The sequence below is a fragment of the Mauremys reevesii genome, linkage group 8 (assembly GCF_016161935.1).
Source record: "Mauremys reevesii isolate NIE-2019 linkage group 8, ASM1616193v1, whole genome shotgun sequence".
NCBI lineage: Eukaryota > Metazoa > Chordata > Testudines > Geoemydidae > Mauremys > Mauremys reevesii.
In genome coordinates, this window is record NC_052630.1 from 36,260,344 (window position 1) to 36,274,447 (window position 14,104).

The following is a 14,104-nucleotide window of genomic DNA, read 5'->3' on the forward strand; positions in this document are numbered from 1 at the left end:
TGCCAATAGTGATCCTTGGGGACCCAGCCTACCCCTTGCTGCCATGGCTCATAAAGCCTTACACAGACAGCCTGTACAGTAGTAAGGAGCAGTTCAACTATAGGCTGAGCAAGTGCAGAATGGTGGTAGAATGTGCCTTTGGATGTTTAAAAGATCGTTGGCGCTGTTTGCTGAGTAGGTCAGACCTCAGCACAACCAACATTCCCATTGTTATTGCTGCTTGCTGAGTGCTCCATAATATCTGTGAGAGTAAGGGAGAGACATTTATGGCGGGGTGGGAAGTTGAGGCAAATCGCCAGGCATTCTATTATGAGCAGCCAGACAACAGGGCAATTAGAAGAGCACAGCTAGGTGCACTATGCATCAGAGAGGCTTTGAAAACCAGTTTCATGACTGGCCAGGCTTCGGTGTGACAGTTGTGTGTGTTTCTCCTTGATGCTAACCTACCCCCTTTGTTGATTTTAATTCCCTGTAAGCCAACTACCCTCCCCACTTCGAAATAAAGTAGCTATTGTTTTGAAACCATGCATTCTTTCTTTAATAATTAAAAAAAAAATCAGATAACGGACAAGGTAGCCTAGGTGGGGTGGGGGAGGAGGGAAGGACAAGGCCACATTGTTTATTGTAGTCACACTAAAAATCAGACTGTTTGAATGACAGCCTTCAGTTGCTTGGGCCATCCTCTGGAGTGGAGTGGCTGAGTGCCCACGTTCTTGGGCATCTGAGTGAGGAGGCTATGGAACATGGGGAGGAGGGTAGGTGGTTATACAGTGGATGCATTGGAGGTCTGAGCTCTTGTTGGCTTTCCTGCAGCTCCAACACACATGTCTGTTTTCATGTCTGTTTTCTCCCACAACAGACGCTTCAGCATGTCCGTTTGCTCCCCTATTAACCTCAGCATTGCGTCCTGCCTCCACTATTCACGCTCACTCAATTCTTTCCTGGCCTCTGCCACTGAATGCCTCCATGCATTGAGCTGTGCCCTATCAATGCGGGAGGACTGCATCAGCTCAGAAAACATGTCATTGCGAGTGCGTTTGTTTTGCCTTCTAATCTGCGATAACCGCAGAGACGGAGATGATAGGGGGAGCGTAGAAACATTTGCACCTAAGGGGAGATAAAAAGGGAGAGTAAAATTGGGTTGACTTCTTACGTCTTCATAACATGTGGGAGTGTTTTCAAACTGCAGCGCCCCCCTTTCCAAGAGCAAGCAATGGGTTGGGTTTCACATTTAAAAGGAGGGGCTGCAGTATTTGGGTAGATGTGTAGCACACACCTACCCCCACCCCACCACATGGCTATTCTCCAGGACAATCCCTTTTAGCCAAGCACAAACAGCCCAGCATGAACGGGGTCCTTTTACTGTTCCCTTAAAAAAATTCCCCTATTTCAACCAGATGACCATGAACACTATTGCTTTTAAACCCTGTCGTGTAGTTACAAATGTGCACTCACCAGAGGTGCCTTCTCTGGCTTCAGGGTCAGGGATCTCGTATTGGGAGGGTATTGGCTCCAGGGTGATGAAAAGTTCCTGGCTGCCAGGGAGAATGGATTCACCACTTGCCTGCTGCACATTCTCCTCCTCCTCTTCCCCATCTGCAAAATCCTCCTCCGTGTTCCGTGAGACTCCCCACTTGCAGGTGTCCACGGACAGTGGTGGGATAGTGGTAAGGTCCCCCCCTAGAATGCCATGCAGCTGGTCATAGAAGCGGCATGTGTGGGGCTCTGACTTGGAGCAACCGTTTGCCTCCTTTGTCTTTTGGTAGGCTTGCCTGAGCTCCTTAACTTTCACGTGGCTCTGCTGTGTGTCCCTGGTGTAGCCTCTGTCCAACATGCCCTGTGAGATTTTGGCAAATATATTTGCATTTCCTCTTTTGTATTGAAGTTCTGCCTGCACAGATTCTTCTCCCCATACAGCAATCAGATCCAGTGTCTCTCTTTCGGTCCATGCTGGAGCTCGTTTGCGATTCTGGAACTGCATGGTCACCTGTGCTGCTGAGTACTGCTGAGCTCGCCACGCTGACCAAACAGAAAATGAAATTCAAAAGTTCCTGGGGCTTTTCCTGTGTACCTGGCTATTGCATCAGAGTTCAAAATGCTGTCCAGAGTGGTCACAATGGAACACTCTGGGACAGCTCCCGGATGCCAATACCATCGATTTGCGTCCACACTACCCCAAATTCAACCCAGTAAGATCAATTTTAACGCTACTCCCCTTGCTGGGAAGGAGTACAGAAGTTGATTTTAAGAGCCCTTTAGGTTGACAGAACAGGGTTGGTTGTGTGGCTGTGGTCATTTTTAAATTGACCTAACGCGGCTAAATTCGAACTAACTCGATAGTGTAGACCAGACCTCAGAGCCCAGGTAAACTAGTTTGGGCTTATGGTGCTCACACTGCAGAGCTAAAATAGCAATGTAGACATTTGGGCTTGGGCTGGAGCCAGGCTCTGAAACCCAGTGAGCACGAGGGTCTCAGAGGCTGGGCTCCAGCCCAACCCCAAATATCCACACTGCTATTTTTAGTCCCGCAGTGCACACCCCAGTCAGTTTACCTGGGCTCTGAGACTGGCTGCTGCAGGGTTTTCTGCTGTGTAGACACACCCTCAGTATTTAAAGCCTGGTGTCACACCTCCGACCCAAGCCAGGTCTACACTACACACTTACTTCCAAACAACTACATCACTCTGGGGTGTGAGCATTCCTGTCAGCTTAAGAGTCTTCACCAGAAGCGCTACAGCAGTGCAGCTGCACCGATTCAAGACCTGCCCTGAGCCATCTGCTTGGGTCAGCTATAGCAAAGGGTCAGACCATACTACATCTCCATTTTCAGATACTTCTCCAAATCCCTTTGGGGCTCAAATGGCTCATCCTCCTTTCTGAGCCTAGAGAACAAGCCACCCTGCCACTCCAGAGGCCTCCAAGCTGGAGAGGAACACACACTTCATGGCTTCAACCCCAATGAGCCTGCCCAAGCCCAGGGGAGTTGTGAGGGAATACACCCCCATATTCCCAGCCTACCCACAATTGGAATAATCTTTGTACAAAGTATGCCTGGTAAGGTATCCTTTGAAAACTCATCATTTGCTGGTCAGTATTGTCCTGGTAAAATATGTGTGGCGATATTATATGAGAAGTTATAAGATTTCCCTATACGGTGCTATTAACACACCTTCTAAACCACACAGCCTTGCGCAAATGGAAACTGGCAAACAGCTATCCTAAACAAAGGAATGTGCGCTCTACTTAATTTGCATGTTAGCAGTAAACAGAGTCATCAAGCAGGAAGGGAAGACAAAGGAAATTCAAACAGGTGAAAAAAACATCAGGGAACATCCTTGCACATAGACTGGCTCCTGGTTCTCAGCTGGAACCTCAGTTACCAAGCGGTGCTGCATGTGCACAGGACACTGGCTAGCTTAGTGAAGTAAGGACACAGCAAGCGCAGCCTGCCAGAAATACACACACACCAGCTGCTGTCGCTGCAGGGATTAGTGCGGTTATCTGAATGAATGAATGAGGATTCCATAGCTCCGTCACTGAATCCATGCATTGATTCACAAGCAGGCAGGATCCCCCAGACACAGAAGCACAGACCCATCAGAACCTCTGTACAATGCTGGGGGTCGTTTTGTTCGGTGCAGTGACGGGACTAGGGACTGTAATAACATCCCTGACCATGAGGATCTCAAAGCACTTTTACAACTCTGAGGCAACCTCACAACAATCCTGGAAATGGGGTGAACATTTGTCCATTTTACAGATGGGGAGACAGCAAGATGCTCAAGATCACAGAGCAAATAAACCATAGAACCCAGGAGTCCTCCTGACTTCCAACCACCCCTGCTCTATCCACTAGCCCACACACTCTTCTGCAATAAGCCTGTGTGGCTATTACAGTGGGTGACTGATCATGTTTTTTAATGTCAAGCAAACAGCTAAAGGAATTCAGTGGCATCAAGGCAGCAGAAAGGCTGTGGCTGGAGACACTCAAAAGCCATGAAATTCAGCATGATGCTCTGGCACATACAGGTGGGGTTAAGTTGCCATCTCTAGTATCTCACTCTCTGTAGCCAAGTGACTGATTCCTGGAACGTTTTGCAGGTTGCAGTCTCTACCCCTAATGCTGCATTAGCCAATCCAGATTATTTATACCAACAGTCTCTTCAACAGAATTGGATCACACAGCTCTGGAGGGGCTTCCCAGACAGTCTGAGCTCCTCCTCCAAGGAAGGACCAGAGATTCAGCTCAGCCCAGCAGCCCTGAGGATCCTCCCAAAGCAAAGGAATCCAGGCTGCCAAAGCCACCTGCAGCTGGGAGATGTAGGTCCCAAACCCCAGCCTGAGAGCTAAGAGCAGAGAGCTAATGCCGTTGCCACACACCTCGCACTGGGGGCCCTGAGTCAGGGGCTGCACAAGCGAAGGGCTGGAGCTGGTTGTCCCCAGAGACACACTCAGAGCAAATGAACCACTAATTAGATGGAGCCAAAGCTAGTTCATTCTCTGGAGCTGGCACATTCCCCAGCACAGGAGGTTCATTCAGCATTTCCTCTGCCAATGGCCATCTCAGGCACACAGGATCTGAGCCAAAGGCACTCTCCAAAGCCTCCATTTACAGTGCAAGGAGCAATGCTAGCCCTGGAGCATCAATCTCCAGGACGGCCCATCCAGAGATCTCAGGCACACACAGGGAGAGATGCATTACAAACCCAGTGCCGCCAAGGCAAGACTGGCACAGTGTGGCAGGAGCACAATGTGCTGCAGTCAAGCTTCAAGCGGGATGGTGTGACGTTCTATACCTTGGGGGAGCGTACTGTAACCCCCACATGCCTCATTTTCAAATAATCATGATCTTATCTTACAAGGCATGCTTTATATGTATCAGGGGAAAGGTTATGATCTGCTGAAAGTCATTTCTCTATCCATATATGTATATCATTAATGCATATGAAGTTATGAGAACTGTGTAGTATGGCTGTCAATAAAACATGCTTGGGGGAATGAGCCAGATATTAGCTTCCCAGAGGCAAAAGCAAGGAAAGTAACAAATGCCAGGGTGGGGTGTCAAACAACCCATCAACAGCCATTGTCCAGCAAGGGAGCTACAGTGCAATGACTCACCTGCATGAGGCCACACCAGGGGAATTGCTCAACCTTGCTTGGAGAGAGTAATGCTCACCTGACTCTGAAGAGGAGGGCAAAGCCAACGGGGAGGAAAGGACATGATAAAAAGGAGACACATTTGCCATGCTCACTCTCTCTTCCACCTACATCTACAGACACCACCACCACCAAGCAACTGAAGCGCTGATCAAAGGGGAGAGCCTGACTGAAGAGCAATCACCCAGCCTGTGGTGAGAAGCATCTAAGTTTGTAAGGACATTGAAAATGTTAAGATCAGCTTAGAATGCGTTTTGCCTTTATTTCATTTGACCAAATCTGACTTGTTATGCTTTGACTTATAATCACTTAAAATCTACTTTTATAGTTAATAGTGTTTGTTTATTCTACCTGTAGCAGTGTGTTTGGTTTTAAGCATGTCAGAGGCTCCCCTTGGGATAACAAGCCTGGTACATATCAATTTCTTTGTTAAATTGACAAACTCATATAAGCTTGCAGCATCCAGCGAACATAACCAGACACTGCAAGATGGAGGTTCCTAGGGTTGTGTCTGGGACCAGAGATACTGGCTAGTGTCATTCGCTTGCAAGTAGCTGGGAGCAGCTTACATGCCAGAAGCTGTGTCTGAACATCCCAGGAGTGGGGTTCTCACAGCAGAGCAGGGCCAGGCTGGCTCCCAGAGTCAAGGATTGGAGTGACCTAGCAGATCACCAGTCCAGATAACACCAGAGGGGAAGGTCACAGACAGCCTTTCATCTCCAGACGTTACACTGCAGATCACAAAACACAGTGCAAACAATCTACAGGGACCGCATGCCCTGGCTGCACGGCATCCCCTCGCGCCACCCTGGGGCACTGGCTGTGCTCCTACTGAGAGAGAAGACTGGCCCCTGCTGAGCACGAACACCATGTCCCGTAACACCTGCCTCTGCCTTTTTCTCAATCCCCCACCAATTACTGACCAGGCCCGGTGCTGTTCTGCTTCTGAGATGTGTTAAGCTCACCAGTCATGGTGGTGTGGCTACACACAGCCTCCGCAGGGGCAGGAGTGAGGGGGTCTAATGTGCACCACACCAGCTGATGCTTTGTGGGGAGGAAGGGGAGGAAGGAAAGTAAAAGGGAAATTATTGAGAATCTTGGAGGCCCAGAATGCCACCTTCCCCCCTTCAGAAGCAAGGGAATAGCTCAGTCCCTGCCCCTCCTCAGAATGGACATGAATCAGAACCTGCAGCCTGGCTCTTCCCTGCAGGAATCAAAGGTGCAGTGTCTGTAACTGTATCCGTCCCCGGGAATACAGCTAAAAATAGCCAAAGGTCAGCATGCCCCTGCTGCATTATTATCCTGTTGAGACGCCCAACATGGGCAGAACAGAAGGTGAATAATCCATCATCAGGCTCTAGCATACTCTGTGCCTCTGCTCTCCCCGACGGTACAACCCGCCCAGGCAGCTGCAAGCCACACTCTACTTAATCAGGTCCCATCATCAGTCAGGCCAGCTCAGCCAGCTGCTGGTAGAAGCCGCCTGCACCCTCCACACGGAAAGATTAGTGCCCCAGCATAGAGCCTGCAGCAAAGCAACCAGCTGTGGCCCAGCTCCTTCCTACCACTGGAACCATCACAGCCACTGCCAGCCACACAGCCTCTGTCACTGCCAAAGCCCTTCGCTCAGGAGACCAGGACAGTGCCCAAGCGTGGCCCACAATCTGCCAGGGGCCCAAGGACTACACTGCATATATCTATCCCCAGAAGGGGTTGAGGACCTGGCATTGCTCTGAAAGGGGTGACACATGTGAGGAAGACACAAAGCCATTGGAGTCTGAACCAGAGAAAGTTTGTGCCTTATCCAAGCAGAGAGGACACCATGCCTCTCTCAACATGGCACTTGCAACACTGTGCTGGGAATATGGCATTGAGGCTGAGCTCCGCTGTGCCAGGAAGACAGAGGCAAATTGGAGGGAACCAAGAAGGACCACAAAATGATCAGGAGGCTGGAGGGAAAGGCAAAGCCCTTTGTAGTCATGGCTTCCCTGATGTCAGTGGGCATTGGGCCAGATTCCACATCTGCAGTACCTGGCTGAGCAAGCGCTAAGAGGAGCCGGGGGAGGAAACTGTTGGTGTGGAGTTGAAATTAAAGCCTGTTGACCTGAAACCTAATCCTCTGAACGGGAGCAGGTTCCCCACTAGGGCCAGGGCAGCTCATCGAAGGGTGCATTCCCCAGGCATGATCCTAATTGCTCAAGCAATGGGGCTCCCAGCCCCTCCACCCCTGCCCCTCCCGCTGCACTGTCAGGAAATTGGTCCCTGAGATTCAGCCTAGATTTTCCTTTTTATTCCCATTTGCCCCCCTCAACTGCACATGCCTCTCCTAGCCTAGCACTCGAATCACCATTGGCAGGAGCAGCACTCGCTGCCTGGACGAGCTACTCCCAGGAGGTCAGGTGCAATGATCCCCAGGTGCCCTGCAGAAGGGAAGGGCGAACGAGTCTGTGTCCTTGCCCCTCAGCTTGTCTATAATACCAGGCGACGGGGAGCCTCTCTCTCCTTGCTGAGGGGTGGGGCTGTCCCAAAGGTTCAGCAGTGTGGGACTCACCAGCCCCCCCGCCACACACACACACACCTGGGGAAAGCTGCCACCACTGCGATGTCAGCATCCTGCTGCGGATCTCAGCAAGGAGGCAGGTTCTCAAGTGGGAACAGCAGTTTACGAAACAAGCCCACTGGCAGCGGCTTTGCCAACTACCAACGAGCAGGAATGGCACAACCCACACCCCTTTATGCAGCAGAGAAGCCCCCCTCTAATGGGCCAGCTGCTGCTCTGACCCCAGGCAGCTGTGGTCAGACCAGCTTCCTGGGCCACAGCATCACATCAAGGTTCCTCCTCACCCTGGGCTCTCAGCCACGTTCTCCCGCAGATCTCATTGGTTGGGTTGTTTGCAGAGGGTGTACACCCGCAGAGAGCTGGCCTCACTTCTGACAGACTGGGGGTCTGTGTTCTGCACCCCAGTGCCGAGAGGCAGCTGGCCTGGAGGGATGGGGTGGGCCCCATGCTTTCCCAGAAGGGGATAATGTGGGTCAGAGGGGCTGCAAAGTGGGGGCCATTTAGGCTGATGGGAAAGCCCCAACTGAGGGAAGCTCACTGGTGCAGGAACAGACACCAGGGAGCTGGGAGCAGAAAGGAGGCTGCAGGGAGTCACTGGCAGTCACTCTCCCTAAGACAAGGGGGAGAAAGGGATTTGGACCCAAGAGGAAGGGTTTGTGTTGTCCAGCAACCCAGGAGATTGGGGTTTAGTTAGAAGGGTGGGGGACTCGAGGCTGGGATAGGCAAGGTAGGGAGCACTCCAGGGGAGAGGCAGGAAGGTTTGTGCTAGTACAGACCTCTGCTGCTGGAGATAGGGTCTCTGGGCTGGGACCCAGTGTAGGGAGCGGGCCTGAGTTCCCCTGAGCGAGTGGCACAATCTAGGCTGTGAACTTGAAGACTGCCCAGAACCATTTGCTCTAGTCACAGAGGGCAGTGGGGTTAAGCACTGCCTGGGACAGTGTGGAAGATATTGACAGTACTCTGGAAGGGGAAGAGCACTGTGACTTGGTCAAAGCGCTAGGCCCCGAAGATGAGGCGCAGCAGCTCCCGAGGAGCAAGAGAAGGGCTGCAGTGCGAGAGAGTGAGACGGCAGGCTGAGGAACCGCAAGAAGAGGGCCTCAGGCTGGAAGAGCTAATGCCCAGAGCACCCAGGAGGAGGTGCCCCCTGTGAGTAGAGGCCCCCGTGACAGGAATCTTGACACTGGCTCCGCAAGAGATGTGTTTTGAATACAAGCCTTTTCCTGTCTTTCATTCAATGCATAAAGAAACTATGCCCAGAGCCTGATCTCAGACAGCCCCTCCCAACTGCCCCAAGCCTCCTGCCTCCCACGCAGCACCAGGCTCTGGCAGAACTGGGAATGAGCGCGGACACACTGACTCCTAAGACCAAGTGGAGAGGAGGCACCCTGCAGCCTAGCCAGCTGAACTGCACTGTGGATCTTCATCCCTGCACAGGCCTCCACCTTCTGCAGTCGGGGCCCAATTCTGGGGACGTGGCATGCTCTCACCTCTCATTGGGACTTCAGGGTGAGTTGGCAGCACTCAGCATCCCACAGGATCAGGCCCTGGGAGACGCTCTCCATCAATGGCACTAGTGCATTCACCATGCCCTGATGCTGCCTCCTTTTCTGTATTAGGGGACCCTGGTCTTTCAGCGTTGGTGGGCATATACCACACTTGTCATTGATTCTACCCTCCAGCCAATGACTCTGCGACAGAAATCCCGGTCCAGTATTACATGGCAGGATAATAACATTGATCCCAAAGACACTAAACCGCTATCAAACCCATGCCAACTCTGGGAATTTAATCAAGGGACAGCAGGCTTTCAGCATGGAGATTAATCTGGTCAGAACGGGCTACAGCTCCACACAGCCTCCCCCAGCTCCAGCTTCTCCTCTCCACTGCTCAGTTCTCAGGGGCCAGGATGTTTGTGAGGCTGAGAGAGACAGAGATAACTTTCCTTGAGGTGTTAAATGGTTGCATATTGGGAAGAAGCATCTGAAATCTTCCTGATTTCTGGTGGGGCAAAGGGAGCAGCTGGGCAGGATGCTTTGGGAAATGATGTGGGAGTCGTTGCTTTAGCAACAAATTATCTTTAATACAAACCAAATTTGCTTATACAGCATCACACAGTTGGTGTGGCTGTCAGGCTGGCAAGGGATGTCCTGACATTCCCTGGAGGCTGACTCATCTCTGAAGCCACAGATCAGGTGCAGTCCAGGCAGTGGCAGTGCAAGTTTTCCCCCACCTCCCCCAGTGCTGGAGTCCTAGAAAATAAGTGCCAAACAGGGAGCAGAGCAGGGAGCAGTGGAAGGAGCTGGGAGGAAGATAAGGGCAGTGAGAAAGCTGGAGGATGCCCAAGGGAGCAGGGGATGACTTCCTGCAGAGCCCATCCTGTGTCCACCTCCCCCCTACCTGTGTCCAGCTCCCTGTGGGGAGCTCTGCTGCCCAGGCAATGCCCAGGCTCCCCACATTGCCCAGCTGTAGCTCCACCCTGGGCTCCTGGTAGCTCTGGGCACCCACGCTCCCCTGTCTGGTCCTGGCTGCAGTGTCCCCAACTCTTTCTACACTCAAGTATCAGAGGGGTAGCTGTGTTAGTCTGGATCTGTAAAAAATGACAAAGTTCCCAATACTTCTGTTAGTCTATAAGATGCCACAGGACTCTTTGTTGCTCTTTCTACATTGACACCTCTCCAAGAGCCTGCCACCAGGGCCCAGCACCTGCCGCTCAGATGACACTCTGCAGCCAGTGAGAGAAAGGAGCAGGTGGCCTGGGACATGCAGAAGTACTATAACACTGTTCTATCTCCTAGATCGGTGTTCTGGAGCATTCTGACACAACCTGAGTACCTCCCCCACCCCTTCTCAGCCCAACATGCCTCAACCATGACTCTCAGGTGCAAAGGAGCGGGGTCTACAGGGTCTGCTCAGTCCTTGGCTTCTCTGCTGAGACTGGCAATGGTTTTGGTGATTTGGACACCTGCTAGCCAGGAAATGGACTGAAACCCATCAAACTCATTTCACTAAGGCCACCAGATGGCCACCAGGGGGTAACAACTTCGGGCCATTTGGAATTCTTTAGCGATGCTAACCTTTTAGAGAGGCACTTTCCTGATTCAGCAGGGCTGTTACCAATAATAGGTGGTAACAGCATCGCTGCATGGCCAAAGCTGCCCAGATGCAGGAAATCCCAGAGTAGGGGCCTCAGGACAAGTGGGTCTTGTTTTTCAAAAGAGCTAGTGCATATGCAGGGGCCCTGGATTTGCTCAGGGCAGCCCCATAGCCCTGGTGGGATGCAGGAAAACTGGGGTGCGGATGTGCCCATACTCATCAGACAGATTCCTCTGCAAGGAGCATGAGCTCTCATGCCTGGCCTCACTCAGACTCTGTGCGCTTCCCAAAGAAACAAAGTGAGGATAAAAGCTACAGGGCATTCCTGACTTCACCAGGAACCTGGTGGTAGAGAAAGGTGCCAGGATGCCATGCCAGGGGCCATTGGCCTCTGCTTGTCTACAGCACAGGGACAGCATGGGCAGTGGCACAGCAAGTGCCTCCCAATCCCCACCCACAGGGCCACACATAGGAAGAAGAGGCTCCAGTGTCTGGGGCCCAGTGGCCTCTCTGCTTCCACTTCCAACAAGGAGAACAGGCACGATGTGGACACTTGAACTGGGACACTCAGCTCATTTAATGCCAGCCAATCAGGCAGCAGGTGAGATGGTACCTGGAGATGGACTGAGATAAAGGACCTTCACCCGACTCCCATCCTCCCCCAGCCAGTTCCCCACACACACGGGGTTGGGGGGGGGGTTGGAACCTGTTCCATTTGCAGTGAACAGCTGCAGCTTGGCTTTCCCCTCCCCGGAGCCACTCAGCTCTCCCAGATTTGCCTTTTACTCCACACGTTTCGCATCAGGAAAGTTGAGTACAATGACTGAGGGGAAGGGATTTTCCGGGCTGCTGTTCCTGGTGCTGGCAGGGCTGCGGGCCTGAGGCTGGGCCCAGGTTTCCCAGTCTTCAGCGCAGCCCTCCCAGCTAACGAGCAAGAGATTGTTGTAGAGGCAAATGAGAGGCCAAGCCCATGTCCGCGTTCAGCACCATGGAGAGCTGCCCGAGGCATGGTCCGGACTGACCCAGCCAGCCTGCGGGAAGGATCCCGGGAGGCGCAAGAGGCGCCCCTGCACAGGACGGCAAGCAGCAGCCGGGGTCCCATGGGCCGCTCGCTCCTCCGTGCAGAGAGCCCTTTGCAGACCGTCACCCCAGCAGGTGTCAGCCCGGTGACCAGCAACAGGTCTGCAGCGAGCCCGGGACCCGCGCCCCCAGCGCCCGGCCCAGGGTGACGGGCTGGCGCTCTGCCCCTCCTCGGCACAGCGCAGGGGGCACGGCTCTCTCTGCCCGGCCACGGCCCCCTCCCTTCCCCGGGCACGGCCCCCTGCCCGGCCGGCCCCCGCCCTGCCCGGGAGCGGCCCCGCGGCTCTCACCGTCGCAGTTGACCAGGATGATGGCCAGCATGTAGTCCTTGCCCAGCATGGCCTCGGCGAGCCGGGCGCCCGGGGACCGGACGCGGCGAGCGGCGGCTGCAGGGCGAGCGGCGGGCTGGAGCGCGGGGAGGGGCTGGGCAGGGGAGGCGGGGCCGGGGGAGGGGGCTGGAGGGGAGGCGCACGGGGAGGGGCAGAGGGGAGGAGCAGTGGGTCCGTGGCGTGCCGGAGGCCCGGAGTCTCGGGGGGAGCCAGGCGAGAGGACCTGGGGGAATGTGGGTTGCAGGCCGAGGGGGCTCAAGTGCAGGGCCAGGCCGCGGCTGTGGCCAGGGAGCTGGCCAAAAGCGGCCACTCCGCGCAGTTTCCATCCAGGGCCACTGCAGTGGGGAGGCAGAAGCCTGGCAGGAGGGGCCGGGGCGCTGTCCGGCCCTCATCTGAGCCCCGGCTCCGCCTTCCGGGAAGGGAGCCGCTGGCCTGCTCTGTTCAGCAGAGATCCGGGTCCAAGGGGATCCTAAGGGTCCCACTGGCTCCCACACCCACCACCCTAGTATTTGTAATGGGACCCAACGCCCCTTTCCCAGCAGGGCCAGGAAAACCGAGTGGTCTACAGAGACAATGTTGAGAGCAGATTATTTCTCTAGTGGGACCAGATTCAGCCACCCATTTCTGCCGTAGGGCATTTGGGAGAGGGGGTGGGGAGTAGCTTCCCACACAACGCTGTAGGTGGAAGGATTATTGTGGGCAAACTGCTGTTGTCTCTAGCTTTCCCTGGTAGAAACACCTCCCCCAAGGAGCAGAGCTCGCTCCACGGTGGTACAGGGATTGGGGTTCTTGGGAGAGGAACACTTGGTATTTAAGTGAAATATAAAGGGTTCCACTCAGCCCCAAGCTCCTTCCTGTGCCCTGGAGGACAAAGTTCAAGGCTGGCTTTGATCATCACACAGTCCCTCCTCATTCAACACAGCCCCACTGTGCCTCACATTGAAGAGGGCTCCTGACCTTAGAAGGGCCTCTCTGTCTAGCTAACTCTAAGGAGTCATCCCATTCCCAACCCCACTAAGAGGAAACATGGGCTTGTAGGTAAACCAGAGGGCAAGGAGTCAGGAGACCAGGGCTCTGTTCCAAGCAGTGCTGCCACTGACAATAAATCACTTCCTACTCTGTTTCCTTGGTTTACGCATCTGTTGGGAGGCTTAATTGCTCAGTGCTGGTAAAGTGCTTGGAGATTCTCAGTCAGAAGGTGCTAGAGACAGGCAGAGGACTATTATTCAGCATTTACAAAATGCCTGAGCTAGAGAGATGCCAATGGGATATTCTGCAGTGCTGTCTGGTGTTTCATACTGACCTCAGATTCCAAGGCCAGAAGAAACCATTGTGATAATCTAGTCCAGGGGTCGGCAACCTTTCAGAAGTAGTGTGCCGAGTCTTAATTTATTCACTCTAATTTAAGGTTTTGTGTGCCAGTAATATATTTTAATGTTTTTAGAAGGTCTCTTTTGATAAGTCTACAATATATAACTAAACTATTGTTGTATGTAAAGTAAATAAGGTTTTCAAAATGTTTAAGAAGCTTCATTTAAAATTAAATTAAAATGCAGAGCCCCCTGGACCGGTGGCCAGGACCCAGGCAGTGCGAGTGCCACTGAAAATCAGCTCGTGTGCCACCTTTGGCACGCATGCCGTAGGTTGTCTACCCCTGATCTAGTCTGACCTCCTGTGTAACACAGGCCAGAGAACTGTTTCCAAATAATTCCTGGAGCAGATCTTTTAGAAAATCATCCAAACATGATTTTAAATTTGTCACTGATGGAGAATCCCCCATGACTCTTGGTAAATTGTTCCAATGGTTAATTACCCTCACTGTCAAAATTTTACACCTTATTTCCAGTCAGAATTTGTCTAGTTTCAACTTCCAGCCACATTTCAG